Genomic DNA, 19,416 nt, shown 5'->3' on the forward strand with positions numbered 1-19,416 from the left:
ACTCCGACTACTCTCCAAGCCCTAAGAGAACATAAGACGAGACCTCATCTATACACCATTGGACACAAGGTGAACTCGCTCCTCTTTGAACCATCACTTTCCATACATGAGACATGGCTACTACCTCAAACATGTGTGCTATGCATGACCAGGAACCAAGAGGAAGACCATGGACAAGAAGGCAAGGACACCAAGCGCGAGGAATGAGAAGAAGAGCTACGGAAGAAGCTCTAGCCACCGGACGACCTGTCGGGACTGGACGTCCGACGCCTGAAGACCCACCGGACGACCGGCCATGACCGGACGACCGGCGACACCGCACCCGAGCCAAACCAGCGGATGTCCGACGCCACCGAATGAACGGCGACCGGACGACCGGCCACCTCCGGAAATCCGGTGCCTCCTCAACCGAACCAGATCGAGCGGACGTCCGGCAACTAGCGGACGACCGGTCCCTCCTGAGCCACCGGACGACCGGTACCTGCCTGTGCGCAGCCGGGCCTTTGGCCTTGTATCCCTCTCCCACTTACCCCTTCGTGGCTCTAGACTATATATACTCCTCCACCTCCTCCATTTGAGGGTGAGCGTTGTGATAGCTCATTTGAGAGATAGAGCTACGCTCATCCATATCGGATCTCCTCCTTGCGAGAGACCGCGGCCTCTTCGGAGAAGATCCCTTTGGATTCAAGCCCCCTTTCTGAGGAAAGATCCCCTCATGGATTCAAGACCTCCTCACGGAGAAGACCGGTTACCGTGTATCGTCCCTAGTTGATCGTGGATCGTGTATCTTACTTTATGTATTCGAGGATCTAGCACATGTGTGATATATTCATGTTGGTTTGAGTGTTTTCTCTCGTTTTCCCCTTTGTGTTCTTCGTGTTCTACGTGGGATTCCGCTCCTTTCGTGAAAGATCGGGCGATAGGGTTTCTACCCTACATCATCTTGGTATCATGAGCCACGTTGATCACGATTTCGGAGCCTTCCCCACCGTTTTCTAGCCTTCTTTTGCTTGATTTCGTCATAAATTCGAAAATCCCCACCAAAAATAGCCCCGATTTTTTTGTGATTTGTTGGTTTGATGATGTTTTGTTGATTTCGATCCATGGATTTGCTTGGTTTCGAGTGGATCTAGCATCTCCCCAAGTTTCCCCATCTTTCATCCACGAAATCTCATCAATTTTGACCCCAAAATCCCCAAATTCCGCCCAAAATCGCGTCCCGAAACTCACATCTCGCGTTGACCCAGACCCACCGGACGACCGTCACTTTACCGGACGTCCGGAGACCCAGGAAGCACCGGACGTCTGACCTTACCGGACGACCGGAACCCCTAACCCGAGCTGAAATTAGCGGATTTCCGATCCGACCGGACGTCCGGCGACCGGACATCCGTCCATTTCCGGACGTCCGCTACCTGTAAAAACTGACTTCGCTAAAATTTTGTTTTGGCCATAACTAATTCATCCGAACTCCGATTTTGACGTTCTTTAGCTCGTTGAGAAGCTCTTGACATCCTCCTTCCCACAAAAATACCACCAAAATCATTTGACTCCATCAAATTTTCTGGAATTTGGCAAGTTTGCCTAGGCCCTCCACCATATCATCCGCTACACCACCATAGCCTTCCGCAACCTAACCAATTTTGTTCCCCATCGCATTAGTGGTTTCTTGAGGAGTGATTTGAGTCTCCTAAGGTGTCTAGGCTACTTAGGGATGGTTGCTTCTTCATCAACCACCACCACCACTTCCGCATAGCCTTGACCACTATACACTTCCGCCACCTCAACTTAACCCAATTTTGTTTGTGTTGTGAGTTGTGTCTCCTATGGTGTTTCGGCTACTTAGGGACCGTGCTTTCAAATCCGACACCATGTATAGTCCACCACCATAACCTCCACTTCTGCATTGCCTAGTGCAACACCACCGCATTCCGCTACCACCATTTGACATTTGAGATTTTGAGTTCGCGGTTTTTTCGTTTCCTAAGGTGTTTCGGCTACTTAGGGACGAGTCTCCATCATCTTGGTATCTCCATCAAGTTCACCGCAACTCATCATCGACACGGACGGTAATCTCCATATCATCTTGGTATCGTGGTATCCCTCCATTGTATATACCCTTGCCATTGCATTGATAACCCCTAGCCCATTTTGTGTTACTTGCCTATTGAGACTAGCCATTTGAGTATTGCCGGCAACGTTACTTGTGCACATTAGTGATCTACACCATACATTGCATACATACCATATCATATTGGTATCATAGCATCTCGTGTGCCTCAAGTTTATTCCCGCATATACACAATTACTATCTTGGTTTGTGCATTTCGCAAAGTGGCCATACAAAAAAAATAAGCTTTTAAGCAAAAGAGAAAGAGCAAAGAAGCTTGTAAGCAATGGCCATAGCATCCACCACATTGCATAAGATTGTCATATCCGATCATCTTGGATCAAACACCGGGAACCATACATACATAGCATACTTGGGATAGAAAGTTTATCCATTTTGCATCTTATAGGTTGTGCACAAGTGTCGTATCCGCCTAGTGAGCAATCGTGCTAGCGTCTCTCTTGAGTTGTGCAACACGAGCGTTTTCCGTGGATTCCACATTTTGTGCTCATCCTTGGTTGCACGACCCCATTTATCTATCCGTGTGTGTGTTTTCGTGTACCACATATTGCTGTTGGTCTACTTGTTACACTTGCGAATTTGTGAATCTCTTTCAAAATTATTGACTCTTGCTAACATTTTACATCAAATTTTTGTGCCACTATCCTCACCGAGCTCCACCATAAGCCTTACTTGTGTAGGTGTGAGAAACCAACAAGAATTGGTACCAATTGCGCTATTTCCTTGTCCACATTGGAGTGATCATTATTCCACTTTCAACTTCGGTCAAGGTACATTTGGTATTCGTTCTTCTCTTTCTCCACTCATATTGGCTCGAATCTTGTGATGGATAGGCAAGGCATTTCATCTTCGTTCTTCCACAACAACGACGGCGTGTACAACTACATCAACAACAAGCTTTCCGCACAAAAGGAGGAGCAAGATGCAAGGATGGAGGAGATTCGAGCCTTGATCAAGTCTACTTCCCCTTCGTCATCTTCAAGGCGGCGGCAAGCACATCGATCCTCTTCGGAGCGCCCAAGCGACACAAGAGCAAGACGTCCACGTCCACATCTCCATGACGACCACCATCATGTTTGTGATCCACCTCGTCATGAAGGGCAAGTCACCTCCAAGCAACATGTGCACGACGACGATGAACGACATCTACTACGAGCTCAAGTGCGACAACGCCACCATCAACATGAAGATGCTCGAGATGCGCCTTCCTACAAGTCCCAACAAGCCCTACTTCACGCCAAGTCCAAACTTCATGAGCACAAGAAAAGATCGCGAGACGAGCACCACCAAGACCGAGCTACGGTTACACCAACCACTTCGGCATCTTCGCCAAGTGCTATCAAGGCATCTTCACCTTTGGACGTACGGCATCTTCTCCTACTTCCCGTGAGTTCACCTACATCGATATCTTCAACTACGCGCGAGGGAGACACTTCCATCTTCGGAAGCCCCTCAAGGAAGATGGTCGGGCATGGGAATTTCCCTTCGGTCATGGAGACGAGCTACGAGGTGCCACATCATTTGGGCCTCCAGCAACAAGACGGCGACAAGAAGGTCGAGCAAGGGCCATCCTCTTCGACCATGGCGACGAGCAAGAACCTCTTCAACAACATGAAGACGACACCAATATTGGACTCATACTCCGAGTCAAGCTACGAGTCCATACCTCCAATGGAGACAACGATGGCCATGGTGGAAGAAGATGCACCACCCACATGGTTCCATCACGATGAAGATGACCACAACTTGGTCTTCGACACCTCACCTACAACACATGAGCGATGCTCCATAGGTAACATAGGTGATGGTGCTTCTCTTGTCCCACTAGTGGACTATCTCACCAATGATTGCTTGCATGATGTTGATCCACCTATTCCCATGCTTCATGCTAGTGTGACTTCTTCATGTCATGACTCACCTATTTATGATAAATATGATGATGAGCATGTTGATTTTCCTAGTTGTGATGCTATGCTCCATAGGATATCATGTGAAAATTCTATTGGTCACATCATGTTTGACAATCCATTAACCTTGTCATATGCTACGAGTGAGATATCCCATATTGCATCATTTCAATCTCAACATAGTGACTATGCATGCCCCGTTACAATAAATCCCATTTGCACTTATGGCATAGATGACGAGATGATGGTCATTGGCTTTTGTTTTTCTTGTGATGATATTGACATGCTTCCTTTACATGATTTGCACAATTCATCTACTATGCCATGCCATGATCACATTGTTCCAAATATGCATTGTTTTGGATGTTGTCAATATTCTCCGTGTGATGTTTCCACTAATGATCATGAGGAGACCCCCATAGTTTACTCATGCGTATTAGGAGATTTTGATGCATTCCATACATTGCATGATTCCCATAATTGCTTGCACCATATGCATTCCATGAACAACAATGCTCTACATATTTCTTGTGATGCATTACACAATTTGAGTCTCCATTATGCTATACATAACAACAAACCTATCATGATGGATGACATGTTTCTATACCACGCATCTCATTTATTTGAGCATTGGCTATTTTTTGCTAACAAACACTTGCACATGCGCATCATGATGGATGATGTGTACATCTACCACGCACACACAATTTTCCCTTTGTCTTTATTTTGTGTAGGTACTCACGTATACTCGTCAACCTCTCAATCCCAAGAGTTGACGGAACGAGCTCTTGAGAGCATAGATGACTTGGGATCCCATGAACTACCCTTCCCACCGCTCTCTTTGCGCAACGTCTACGCGCATCTCTCTCACTTGGATCTCACATGGCTATGGGCTATATACCGCTCCTCGCTTCTTGCTCATTTTACCGTGTTCACTTTGCATGCTATGCTTGCTTCTATGCCTTTGCCATACAATTGTGACCCTTGCTTGCATCTACCCATGATTCACCATTATGCTACTTCTATGTGTATTTGCATGCTTGGTGGAGATCCTTGTTGCTATTGCCATGTTTATCATGTGCCTCATGCTATTGATGCTATTTTGCTCATATCTTGCCTTCATGCTTGTGATGTGTCTTATGCATTATTCATGACTACCATTTGCACACATGACATACTTAACATGATTCCTTCTAGTATGTTGCATCTTTGCACTACTAGCTTGCTTGCCTTGATTCATATGATTGCTTGCTTTGTCGCATCACCCATGTTCCATTATTACTTGCTTTCTTGGGTTGATGAAGTATATGTTCATGCCTCTCACATGATACATCTTGTGATGCATGCTTGCTTGCTTGCGCCTATTCTATTTGGTTGTTCTCACATCATATGCCTCCGTACTATGAAATGCTCCCTTGTCCTTTCTTATGATGAGCATGATGCATCCACTTGTTGGGTATTTTACCGCACGAATGATAGGTTTTCCGCTAACCTCATTTGTTTTTCTGAGTGTTTGTCATGTTCTTTCATGTTGAAGGATTCACAAGGCGATACCGTCATGACACAATTTGGAAATGTGAAGGCATACACAATGGGCAACACCAACATTTGCGAGAATCTCCTAAAGGTGAACTCCTTCCCTTTGAGCCATCCTCAAATATGCATATTGGATGGGTCACTCTTTCATTGTTGTTTCCTTCTTCTTGTCTACATGTTACATCTATTGGATGGAGGACCGACATTGGAGATGGAACCCATGGACCTTCAAGTTGAGGAGCGCTGGATTTATTGGATGCACCTTCGAAGCTCCACTCATGCCACGACATCGAGCATTGGTATACCAACACCTCCATATTTGTTGATTGTGTTCACACATGTCATGCTCGATGAACAAATCATACACATGACAAATTTGCATCTTATGCATGGATTGACTCACATCATGATTGCCTTGTTACATCTTGTATTCCCATGTCATCCATGATATATGAGCTTGTGCATTTCATTAGCAAATTTTTTGTGATATACCTTGATGGCGTATTCATACATCATGATCTTATTGCCTACCATCAATTGCATGATCACATCACATTGAGCATCCATTGCCATATTCATGCTATTGATAAATCGTCTCACTATGACATCATTTTGCACCGTGGTTGCATTGATCACATCCACAATACATTTGTGTGCACAATGAATGATTTTGCTTCCATGAATGCTTTACATGTCATTTTACATCATTTGGATAAGCATCTCATGCATTTTCATGAACAATTCCTTTGGACGAACTCATGTTTACTTGATGGACACCTTGTGTGCGTTAACCATTGTATTTCCGAGTGTCATTTGTGTTTGCTCTTCTTGCATGTATACCACTCCGGTGACACCTTGGAGTACTTGGATTGCGCAATGTCTTCAACTCCGTCCAACTACAAGTCCGTCCACGACTACCGTTTCCATGGTGATGAGGATCACGATCCGAGGTCAGATCTTTCCCAAGGGGGGGAGATGATGTGGAGCATCCCACGTTCATCCCCATGTACACTCCGACTACTCTCCAAGCCCTAAGAGAACATAAGACGAGACCTCATCTATACACCATTAGACACAAGGTGAACTCGCTCCTCTTCGAACCATCACTTTCCATACGTGAGACATGGCTACTACCTCAAACATGTGTGCTATGCATGACCAGGAACCAAGAGGAAGACCATGGACAAGAAGGCGAGGACACCAAGCACGAGGAACGAGAAGAAGAGCTACGGAAGAAGCTCCAGCCACCGGACGACCGGTCGGGACCGGACGTCCGACGCTTGAAGACCCACCGGACGACCCACCGTGATCTATTCATGTTGGTTTGAGTGTTTTCTCTCATTTTCCCCTTTGTGTTCTTCGTGTTCTTCGTGGGATTCCGCTCCTTTCGTGAAAGATCGGGCGATAGGGTTTCTACCCTACATCAGGTAGTGTGTGTGCATGCATGCACGAGAGAAAGTTAGTGGTACAATTATAAAGAGAAGACTACTGTGTGGGTGTAAAAGAATAGGTGAGGTCATAATCAATGTAAAGTTGAATTCAAATATTTAAATAAGAGATCCTGATGTTTGAAACCCATGCATGCATGAATATAACGGGGATCTGCGCGGTGTGGTTTGGAAACGAGCATGTTGTGATGTATACACATTGAACAAGGTCAGACTGATTTGAATTTGAGATACCGATGGCAGACATCATTTGGCCACGTCGCATCTGTGCATGGACACACTATTCTAATTGGAGATGATGGGCGGCTTTCGCATCACATATATATATCTATACCCCTATATATATTATTTTTTATATTTTTTATATTGTGTGCGGGTAACTTTAACTTTGAAAGATGGTCGTTGGATGAGGCGAATCCGATGGTCCAAAGATGGCAAATTTGAGCACTATTGGTCGTTGGATATCATCTAGATTCCACCAGATTTCGCCACATGTATAATCTAGAAGACTCCATGGTTGAACTTAAGAATAATGCACAAACATCAAAAAACAAGCACTTCTTATTTGTTCTAGAATCTTCCGTATTAGACTTGCCCAAATGTTTTTCTACATGATTTGCCATTATTTGTTTTTACTTTATGTCTTACGATGCACAATTCCATGAATCTTAAAATAGATTAGCTTTCTTATAAAAACTAGATGATTTTGAATGAAATGAACTATAAGAATTAAACGAACATCTACATCATGCATATATGACTCAAAGCTTGCATACTATAATGTGGTATTTATTCATAATTTGGTTGCCAAATCACATGCGTGCGATGCACGTGTACCTTACTCTAGTCTAAATGGTGTTTGTGTGTGTTGAGGTGAAAATTGTCTTTTTTTTTGGTACACATTAAGCTTGTTCTTCCGAAATTTCAAGCCGTGCCTTGTTATGCCGAAAATTCAAGCTAGCGTCTCTGTCTATCGTGCTGCGAAACTCCCGCCTCTTCAACCCGCACCTTGTTAGCCTGAAATATTTAAGGTATATCTTTGTCTCGTTGTGCTCCAACAACTCCTTCCATCTCAACCCGCGCCTTGCTATTCTAAAATTACAACGAGTGCGAAAAATCCCACCTCCTGTGAAATCCCGACACGCGAAATGCCCGTGGTACCCCTGAACCGAAAGAACCGCCTCAAATCGGTGGGGGTACTTTCGTAACTTACCCCACATTTCGGACAAGCGCGTGTCTAAGCCCATGGTTCCCCACTGCCATCCCATCCGCCCACCCATTCGTACACCGAGGCCGCGAAAACCCGCGACGAAACCCCACACCCTGCTCCGTCCGCCACCCAGCCGGAGCCTCTTCCCCGACGACGTCGTCCACAGCAACACCTCAACGTCCCTCACCCACCGTACCTGATGAGGATCCGTCGTCGATCTCATCGTCCCACCGGTTCAGCCACCTCGTCCTCCACCTCCAAGGAGCTGCCCCGATGTTCCCCTCGTCTTTCGCGCCACCTCCATTCCCACCCCGCCGTCTTCGCCTGCACCACCGGAAGAGCATCATCATCACCGTTTCCTCGGATGAAGCTACGGCCTAATCGGCGCCACCAAAGAGGTTGTACACCAATCGCCGCATTTTCTTCTTGATCCGATGTCACGGTGCTGCCGGCGCTCGGTCCCGAGCCGACACGGCGTGGCTCCATCCACGGCGGCGTCGCCGGCCACTTCCTCCACGGTGTCGCTCCCTCGGTGGCCACGTCCACATCAGTAGGAGCTGCTGCTGCTTTAGCTCTCGCTCACGCTGCTGCTCTGCTCTTGCTCTCGGTCCCCTGCCTAGTCTGCTCTTGCTATTGCTCTTGCTCGCGCTGCTGCTCTCCCTCTTGCTCTTGCTTGTGATGCTGCTCCGATTTAGCTACACTTCAGTCGACTGAATCGACTTTTGGGTCAGTCGATTTTCAGTGGGTGGGGGGCTCACCGGGGTGAAGGAAGAACCAGCCGCAGCAGGGAGGGGGGCTCGCCGGAGAGGTACCCCACTATCTATCTTAGGGTTCAGGATGGGGGCGGTGGTCGCCGGCGGTGGCGGGGCGTTGGCGTGGCGGTGGCGTGGGGATCGCCGGAGAAAAAGCTCGGCACGGGGGGGCCTAGAGGGATGGCCGGGGCGGCGGCGGACCGGCGGTGGGGAGTGTTTTCAGGGCGGGCGGGGCGGCGCACCGCCGTCCGCGGGCAGCGGGGGGCTGCTGTTTGCCCGGTGGTGGCTGGCGGCTCAGGGGGTGGAGGTTGAAGATGAACCGCAGGCCCTTGATTTCGTATCCAACGGCTGCAAAATCGAATGACCAAAGATGAAAAAGTCAGTCGACCAATGTGTAGCCTCACCTTGCTAGTGCGTTCAGTTTCGACAACAAAATTCAGTTTCAACAGCAAAATTCAGTTTCGACAGTTAAGTTCAGTTTCGACAATTAAGTTCAGTTTTGACAGTTAAATTCAGTTTCGACAGTTAAGTTCAGAGATGAGTGGCTGATGTATTTTACATCTAGCACTTTGTGGTTATGTATTTTACGTCATGTATTGGAGATGCTATTAGAATTCCACTCAGGTTAACGTTGTTCGTTGTCTCTCTTGTCCTGCTTCACACTACTAGGGAAAACCCTATACACAGAATCTTAGCAGCAGCGCGGCTCAAAAAGGAGTGCTGCTGCTAATTAGCAGTAGCGCAGGTGTGGAAAACCCGCTACTGACAAGTGCTTAGCAGTAGCGCGCTCGGCGTAACCCGCGCTGCTACAAATATCGACCGACAGTGCCCACCCAACTCCATTTAGCAGCAGCGCGGTGCCGCAAGCCGCGCTACTGCTATAGCTGTAGCAGTAGCGCGGTTTTTTTGAGGTCACTGCTGCTAATTTTCAAATCGGGCACACTTTTGGTCCCGGTTAGCAGTAGCGCTTGTACCGAAAGCGCGCTGCTGCTACTTTCTTAGCAGCAGTGCGTTTTACGTACCGCGCTACTGCTAATCCGCACCCACCACCTTTTCCCCACCCGTCCTCCCCCTCCCCCAAATCCCTCATCTCTTCCACCACTCCCTCCTCTCTCTCTCCATACGTTCTCGCATTGACCTCTTGCCCATGCGCCCCTCCTCCTCCATGGCACCGAAAGAGGGCGCCGCCTCACGCCACCGGCGTCTAGGAGCTCACCGGTCTTCCACCGGCGTCTAGGAGGCCGCCGCCTCGCGCCACCACGCCGGAGACCTAACCACCGGTGACCAGCCCCGCTACTCCCTCCATCTCCTTCCTCTCTCCCTCGGTTTTCTTTTTTTCTCTCTCTCTCCCTCTGGTTTGACTCACAATCCCATGTCCATGCCCGTGCAGGTAGTCGTCATGGACGACCATATCTGGCATGGTCGGGAAGAGGAGCCCCACGCCGCTGCCTTGCTCTTCCATGGAAACAGGCCCTCCTCCAACAGCCACCGCCGGATCTGGTCTGCCGCTGCTCATTCATGCCTCCGGCGACCCCAACCATCGCTGGATCGAACAACTGCTGCCATTGACAACACGCACGGGATCGAGATATTTTTTTTGCTTTTGAAAGTAATAGTAGTAGCGCGGGGTATAAGACCCGCTACAGATAATTAGCAGTAGCGTTGTACTGCAACGCACGCTACAGCTAACCATGTATAGCAGTAGCGCGTGTCAACACGCGCTACTGCTACAAGTTAGCTATGGCGTCGTATCAGTAGTGCGGGCGCCCGCGCAACTGATACACCCAAAACCCGCGCTACTTCTAGGCTTTTCCCTAGTAGTGTCAGCCTCGGCGTCGTACAACTCACCGGAGCTGCTCCAACGACGAAACCCTCCATCACAGCGGAGCAGTACCTCGGGCTCCATCTCCAGACGCCGAAGATCCCCACGCTACTGATACACCCAAAACCCGCGCTACTGCTAGGCTTTTCCCTAGTAGTGTCAGCCTCGGCGTCGTACAACTCACCGGAGCTGCTCCAACGACGAAACCCTCCATCACAGTGGAGCAGTACCTCGGGCTCCATCTCCAGACGCCTAAGATCTTCTTCCCCTCCTCCGACAACCAAGTCAGCCAGAGCATCCTCACCGGCCAACCCAATCACGCTGAGATCGACATGGCTTCGCCAAAGAGGTTGTACACTTATTGCATCTCTTTTTTACTCTACATGTTATATATATTGTCCACTGAGCACTCGTAGTAACGGGAAATACGATTATTTTATCCTGCTATATGACAAGCAGTGAGGTACCAGGCAACTTAGCTATCCGTGATGGACTCTCTTGAATGCCATCATTATTTATCTATACGCGTTTGAGCTGTGCATTCGTTGATGGGCCTGGAGTTGAGCTAGTATGGCAGTGGCCTGGGTCTAAAGTAATAGAGGTAGCACAAAAACATTTTTTTAGTGTAGGATTTTCCTTGCTCAAGCCTGCCTAGTAGAATCGCCAGTGCTTGAAAGGAAAAGTGAATGAAAAACATCGGAATTGGAAAGTTTCCTATGGTACTACTTTTCATGAATTTGGTGCAAAGGAGTGGAGCAAAGGAAAACTGTAGGATTTGTTCCTTTAGTGTCTCCTTGAAAGAAAAATCATAGGAATTCTAATTTCCACTTCTCCTCCTTTTCATATTCCAATTCATCAAGCACAAGACTAAGAGATAGTAGCATAATAGCATTATAATCGTACATTTTCTTGTGGCTTAACTTAATCTCACCATGCTTTTTTGCATCCTGTGATCTTCCAATTGTTGTGAATCAAACACCCAGATTGGCAGAAATCCTGTGTTTTTAAATTCTCTGTTTTGCACGTGCATTCCTATCCTATTCATGTCTATTTCCTATCCCTGCATTGTTAGAATCCTCAAATTCAAACAAGCTCTTACTCAATTACTTCTGTTATAGATATGTGTTAAAGAAAACCTTGTGTGGTTTGTCCTGCTCCTGCAGCGTTGTGTTCCACTCCAGCTCAGCTGCTCCAACGACGGAAGGGTTCACCACAACAGGGATCCTCTCTCTAAACTGTCTTTGGCCGCCTCAGATCTTCTTCCCCGCCGCCGGCAGCCACAGCAACTGCATTACCATCATCAACTGAGAAGATGACCTTGAGGACTACACAGGTCTGCAAGAGAGGTCGCACTCTTCCGTGTCTGCTTACGTTATGCGTCGCTTAATATGATGACATGCTACATTATCGTCGTGTTCACCTATTAGACTCCGAGTCAGGTCCAAACTAATGTTGAAACTTGAGTTTTTAAATGGTTGTGGGGTACATATTGGGGCAGCAATCAGTACTATCTGTCTACTATCTGGTTAATCTCCGGTGTCTACTATGAGTTTCATGTTGGGTGCAAACAAACATTAAAGGAGCCATTATCTGTATTTTTTAACTAAAGCTATTATCTGCCTGCTATCATTGGTTTTGGGTCTATCCACAGTTTGCTACCATCACTCTGGATTTGTGCATGCACTCCTTACATAATCTCACTATGTTTTATACCTATGCATGCCAGATATTGTAAACAATGGAACTGATCATGTAGAGCAAAAGAGACAAGCCTTGCGTGGCAATAAAATTTCATGCAGACGTCGTTCCATGGTGGGCGCAAAGGCAGCCCCCCCTCCACCCATTTCGGATCGTAATCAAGAGGAAGATAACTGTTCTAAGGGGGATTCAGAAGGAGAAGACCACTCCTATTTACCCCATGAGGTCTTCGCTCTAACTTGGCATGCTGATGTTGGTAATGTCATGCATATGGTGCCTTGCATTGCTTACTGTATACATTAAAGATGTCATCTACTTAGTTTAGACATGCTTTGTGTCAATGCCATATGTTTAGTTTCTTTATCGTATATGTGAATCATGCAATGCCATCTTGTCTAGCCAGGCATCATATATGTGAATTTTGCAATGCCACCCTGGTTAGCCAGTCATCTTATATGTGAATTATATCATGCCATCATTTTTTTATTACGTGTTAAATTTGTCAACAATTTTAGTACATTCAATTACTCTTCCTGTGCATCAGCCATTCGGCGTGGTCATGGAAAAATCTGGAGTGGAAACAAGGTCTTCAGAGCAGACAATGCTATCTGACGAAGCGCATGTCTTGCTGGTTATCGATAGCTCCTCAGAGGAGGATTCAGAGACAGATGACCAGTCATATCCCCCCCCCCCCGAGGTGCATGCCCTAACTTGGCAGGGTTATGTTGCTCATATCGTCTGTATGGTATCTTGCATTGCTATGTCATTTTCTTAGTTTAGACATGCTTTGTGTGAATGCCACTTGTTTAGTGTCTAATTACCATATATGTGAATTATGCAATGCCATCTTGTTGCAAGACATTATATATGTGAATTATGCAATGTTATCTTGTTGCAAGGCACTATGTATGTGAATTATGCAATGCCATGCTATTTAGGCAAGCGTCATATATGTGAATTATATCATGCCATCCTTTTTTGTATTTCTCATTGCTTTTGTCAACAATGTTTGTATATTCAACTGCTCTTCCTGTGCATCAGCCATTTGAATTGGTGATGGAGAAATCTGGAGTGAAAACAAGGTCTTCAGAGCAGACAATGCTACCTGCTGAAGCAGATATCTTGCTGGTTACAGATAGCTCTTCAGAGGAGGATTCAGAGGCAGATGACCAGTCCTATTATCCCCCTGAGGTGTATGCTCAAACTTGGCAGGGTTATATTACTCATATAATGCATATGCTGTATTGCAATGCTTAGTTTTTACATCATATACACAATATTGAATGACATCTCCTTAGTTGACACATCATATATGTGATTGCCCTCTGCTCACTTCCTTGGTATATAAATCATATATTTGAATTATGTCATGCCATGATGTTTACATAGACAGCATGTATCTGAATTATGGCATGCCAGCCCATTTTCTAAAGACATAATATAGTTATATCATCTCATCCTGTTTACATAGTCATCATATTTTAAATTATGTCATTCTATCCGTGAATTATATCATGCCATCATGTTTCCATCGACGGCATGTTTGTGATTTATGGCATGCCAACCACTTTAATAGACACATCGTATAATTATATCATGTCATCCTGTTTACATAGTCATCATATTTTGAAGTATGTCATTCTATCCTGTTTAGTTAGTCATCATACATGTGAAATTGTGTCATGCTATCCTGTTTAGTTAGCCATCATATATGTGAAATTATGTCCTGCTGTTCTGTTTGCTTAGACAACATAAATGTGAATTATTGCATGCCCGGTTTTCTTCCCTACTATCCATTGCACCTGTCTATCTTACAATGTTTGTACATTCAATTACTTTTCTTGTTTATCAGCCATTTCAATTGGAGGGAGTGATGGCAGTATCTGTGGGAGTAAAAACACGGTCTTCAGAAAAGATCGTGCTACCTGTCGATGCAGATAGAACCACGGTTGTACTTGCCCAAGAACCAGCCCCACCACACATAACCCACACTCATGCAGATTGTACCACTACCCAGTTGGACAGAGAACCAGCTACACCCCTTCTAACCCCAACTGTCGGTGTCAAAACCGGCGGATCTCAGGTAGGGGATCCCGAACTGTGCATCTAAGGCGGATGGTAACAGGAGGCAGGGAACACGATGTTTTACCCAGGTTCGGGCCCTCTTGATGGAGGTAAAACCCTACGTCCTGCTTGATCAATATTGATGATATGGGTAGTATAAGAGTAGATCTACCACGAGATCAGAGACGCTAAACCCTAGAAGCTAGCCTATGGTATGATTGTATGTTGTCCTACGGACTAAAACCCTCTGGTTTATATAGACACCGGAGGGGGCTAAGGTTACACAAGGTCGGTTACAAAGGAGGAGATATCCGTATTGTCTAGCTTGCCTTCCACGCCAAGTAGAGCCCATCCGGACACGAGACGAAGTCTTCAATCTTGTATCTTCATAGTCCAACAGCCCGGCCAAAGGATATAGTCCGGCCGTCCGGAGACCCCCTAACCCAGGACTCCCTCAGTAGCCCCTGAACCAGGCTTCAATGACGATGAGTCCGGCGCGCAGTGTTGTCTTCGGCATTGCAAGGCGTGTTCTTCCTCCGAATACATCACGGAAGAATTTGAATACAAGGATAGTGTCCGACCCTGCAAAATAAGTTCCACATACCACCGTAGAGAGAATAATATTTCCACAAATCTAATTTGCTAACGTGTTTTGGCAACACGGCATTATGTCATGGCCCGGTGATTATTCGAACCGTTTCCTTTAACTAGCCCCGCACATAACGCGAGGCAGTTTTTTGACACGTCTTGTCAAAGCAGAGATCGTGTCCCCTTATCACGGGATTCTCATCAATACGGGCGTGGGTAACCCAACCGCGCCATCGATTACGGCGCTTGGGGGATAAGCGAGTTTACCAGGCTAGTGGGGACGCATAGTTTCGTCCGCCCATATAAAGGGATAAGGATTCACCTTTTCATCCATGCCTTCTTCCTCCTTTGCTCATCCATTTTCGCACACTCGAGCTCCAGCGCCCAAGTCCGCATTTCCCACCTCGACCTTCTCCAACCATGTCTGGAGCGAGAGGCAAGTGGATGGTCTCCTCCGTCACGGAGGGACACATCAAGAAGCTAAGGAGAGCCGGATATCTGCCCGACGACATCGCGCACCGGCTCCCAGATGAGGGGCAGCTCATCCCCACCCCCAGGCCCCATGAGAGGGTAGTGTTCCGTACCCATTTCCTCCGCGTACTGGGATTCCCTCTCCACCTATTCGTTTGGGGGCTCATGTTCTACTACGTCCTGGATTTCCACGATCTGGCCCCGAACTTCATCCTCAACACCTCGGCGTTTATCATCGTGTGCGAGGCCTTCCTCCGCATCAAGCCCCACTTCGGCTTATGGCTGAAGACCTTCAATGTCAAGCCGAAGGTAGTGAGCGGCCGCCAGGCGGAGTGCGGAGGCGCCATGGTGGGCAAGATGCCCAACGTCACATGGCTCGAGGGCTCCTTCGTGGAGACCATAAAGGGGTGGCAATCAGGGTGGTTCTACATCACTGAGCCGCGTGACCCTAAATGGGCAGCGGCCCCCGAGTTCCGATCTGGCATCCCCACGCGGCTCACCTCCTGGCAAGAGAAGGGCCTGTCCTGGGGTAGTTCGGGAGAGCTGACCGGACTCCAAACATGTATTCAAAACATGGTGAACAAGAAGCTCAAACGTGTCAACGTAGTCCAGGTCATGCTCATCCGTCGGATCCTCCCGTGCCAACAACGGGCTTTCAACTTGTGGGAGTTCGACCCGGCCCAGCACCGAACTCTGAACAGGCTCTTTGACACAACTCACGAGGATGCCTGGAAGGTGCTATTCAAGGGTGCCGAGGTTCCCCCTCCCACTACCGAGGATCACGGATTCTGCGCAAAGCGCCAAGCCAGCGCGGTAAGCTATTTTACCTCTCACAGGATACTTGTTTTTCATAGTTTGACTCTATGCGGGATCTAAGCTTCCGTACCTTTGACGGGACTGGCAGGAGACGGCCGGACAGATCGACTATCCGGCTCCTTTGCCCGAAGGCCCAGCAGACGCTCTCCTGACGAAGATGTTGACTCCGGCTCCTTACAAGGTGCCGGAGAAGACCAAGAAGGCCAAGGGAACCCGAAAGAGTTCCCGACGCCAGGCGTCATCGGACTCATTGTCCGATAACTTTGTGACACACTCCTCCCCCGAAGACGAGGAGGAAGAAGAAGATGCTCCCCCTTCAGATGGGGGAGACAAGAAAAGGAAGGCCGCCCCAACTGGGGAGGCCGAGGGGTCCAAGAAGGGAAGGACTCTCCTTCCGGACAGTTCCACCACCGCCGCCGAAGGCGAAGACGACTGGCTGCTCAGGGCCAAGCTCCTGGCAAAGTCGTAAGTATTCGGATACCAGTGTAACTCATAGCATTCCTTTGTCGCACTGCTTCCCCTAACGCCGAATATGATTATGAAGGTCGCCACGAGCCAGTATCGATGTATCGTCGGACGGCTCCCTGGGCTCGTCGGATATGGATAGTGATCCACTTCCGACCGCCACCTCCCCTTGCCCTGCGGACGACGCCGAGGTATTGTCTCAAGAGGCACCGGGTCGAGGGGAGACAGTCTCGAAGGCACCTCAAGGCGACCTTCCGGACTCTGGGAGCAGAGGGAACAAGGCCCCTGAGGGCTCTGAGTTCGGCCCTCAGCCGAACACCACGCCGGAACCTCCAATGGTTCTGGACTCGGGCAGGCGGCCTCCTTCCAAGAGGGGCAAAACGCCTGTGCCGGTGACCTCTATCCATCCAGAGGCGCCGGACAATCTGCTGGGAGCGCTTCGCAGCGCTTCCACCGACGAGGAGCACCGCACTATTATGAGTGCGGTGGTCCAGAAGGTTCAGTCCGCCAAGAGCGGATTGACTGAAGCCTGTGCCAGCCTTCTAACAGGCTTTGAGGTAAGTGTTTGAAATATAGGAAAAATATTACCGCATAGACAGTAGCCCCTGATGCTCTGTTCGGTGTTCACAAAGAAAAGACGAACAGAGGATCAAACAATATCGCAGGAGTCTAATATAAGTATGTCAATATGCGTATGTAGGCTTCGCTGCTGGCATCTGCCGCACTCACTGCGGAGGTCGCCGCACTGAAGTAGGACCTTAAAGGGTCCAAGGACGAGCTCAGCCTTGCCAAGAGGCAGCTCGTGGAGAACAAAGGTAAGTAGTACCTAGTCTATGGATATGTATATAAAAATGCGATTGCAAAATGACAGGATCATCATGAATTTGCCAGGGGCCACAACCGAAGTGGCGACCCTAAAGCAAGCGCTGTCCGAGGCCGAAGATAAAGCGGCCAAGGAGCGCACCGAGCGGGAAAGGCAAGAGGCTCGGGTGGGTGAGGTGCAGCAAGAGCTCCAGGCTCTCGTGACGAAGCATGAGGCGTTGGAGCTTGACTCGAAGACGCGAGAGTCTGAGCTTGCCGCGGCCCTCGAGAGCGCAAAGAGTGCCAAGGCCGAAGCCCAAAAGGCCCTCCAGGAGATTGGCGCGATGAAGAAAATAGCGGCGGGTAAGGCATTCTATATGCAAAGCAAGCATGTGAAAGTAAATTACCTATTACTTACCCGCATCCAGAGCTCTCTAGGAGCATTCACAGATTTGCCCCGCAGCGTGTCGGATGTCGCACAGTTTTATCAGGCCGAGGAGGGAAGCTCAACGGAGAAGCTGTTCTGGTCTCAGTATACTGGGACCGAACACCCGATGCCTCTGAGCGACCAGCTAAAGCGGCTAGTCGAGCTACACAAGGCGGCCGAACAGGCCATGAAGGGCCTTATAGTCCGGCTGTGGCCTGGCAATGCCCTTCCGTACAGCTACTTAGGCCTGGTGAGGCGGCTTGTGGATGCCTGCCCACGGCTAGAAGTCGTCAAGCGGTCCATCTACATCGAAGGTGCACGTCGGGCTTTCGCCCGTGTGAAGGTGCAATGGGCCAAGCTAGACGTCGTGAAGCTGATCAAGGAAGGACCGCCGCAGGGCAAGGAGCATCGCACCCCCGAAATTTATTATGAGGGTGTCCTGAAGGGTACCCGTCTTGTAGCGGACGAACGTACAAAGGATGTAATATTTGAGTAAACTTGCTCGTGTGATCCTGTATGATGAAAACTTGTTTCATATGCGCTATGCAACGCTTGTTTGAATTTAAAATATTACCTTCTGTTTGGCTGTTCATCCAATCTGAGAGATGGCTAGTCCTCGGCTTCTGCCCCCATGCCGCTAGTGCTGGGGTGTTCGGGATAAACCTGAGCACTCTTGTTCCCATCTTTGGGTCCTTCGAGGGAGGTGCTCAGCATAGCGAACAAGGCAACCGGGCTAATAATGCTTTATCACTCTCACTTAGCCATAGAATTCTATAATTTTAAATTTCGGCAAAGCCCCTGGTATTTGGAAGGCCGAATTCGGGGCGCGATACACGCCTTTAAGCCGGACAGGACCGGCTCCTCGCTCTAAGCGGCATAAGTCTTTAGGGACTCGAAACCTCGCCGAACAGTGACCAGTCTCTCGCCTTATCATGACAGTCAGTTTTAGCTTTCTCTACTGAGGTGCTTAGCCCAGCAGAACCAGGGCACAATCGCAGTAGTTCTCCTAGTGCTACCTTAGCCGATAGAGCGGAATGTAAGGTACCAAAACATAGGAGCCGGGCAAACCCAATATTTGACCAAAGACATGATTCGGAGCTGATGCATATAATGCTATAAGTTCGGGGTGCCGCACTTGTGAAAGTGTTCGGACTTCTCACACCATATTGTGGGGTACTTAAGCCCCTAGTGTATTGGCCGTACCAAAGTGTACGGTTGCAAGGCGTCATTAATGAACACAGATATAAAAAAAGAATGCAATAATAGTCTTAATGCTA

Source organism: Triticum urartu, chromosome 1A (genome assembly GCF_056163025.1).
Source record: "Triticum urartu cultivar PI428250 chromosome 1A, HENAU_Tu73, whole genome shotgun sequence".
NCBI lineage: Eukaryota > Viridiplantae > Streptophyta > Magnoliopsida > Poales > Poaceae > Triticum > Triticum urartu.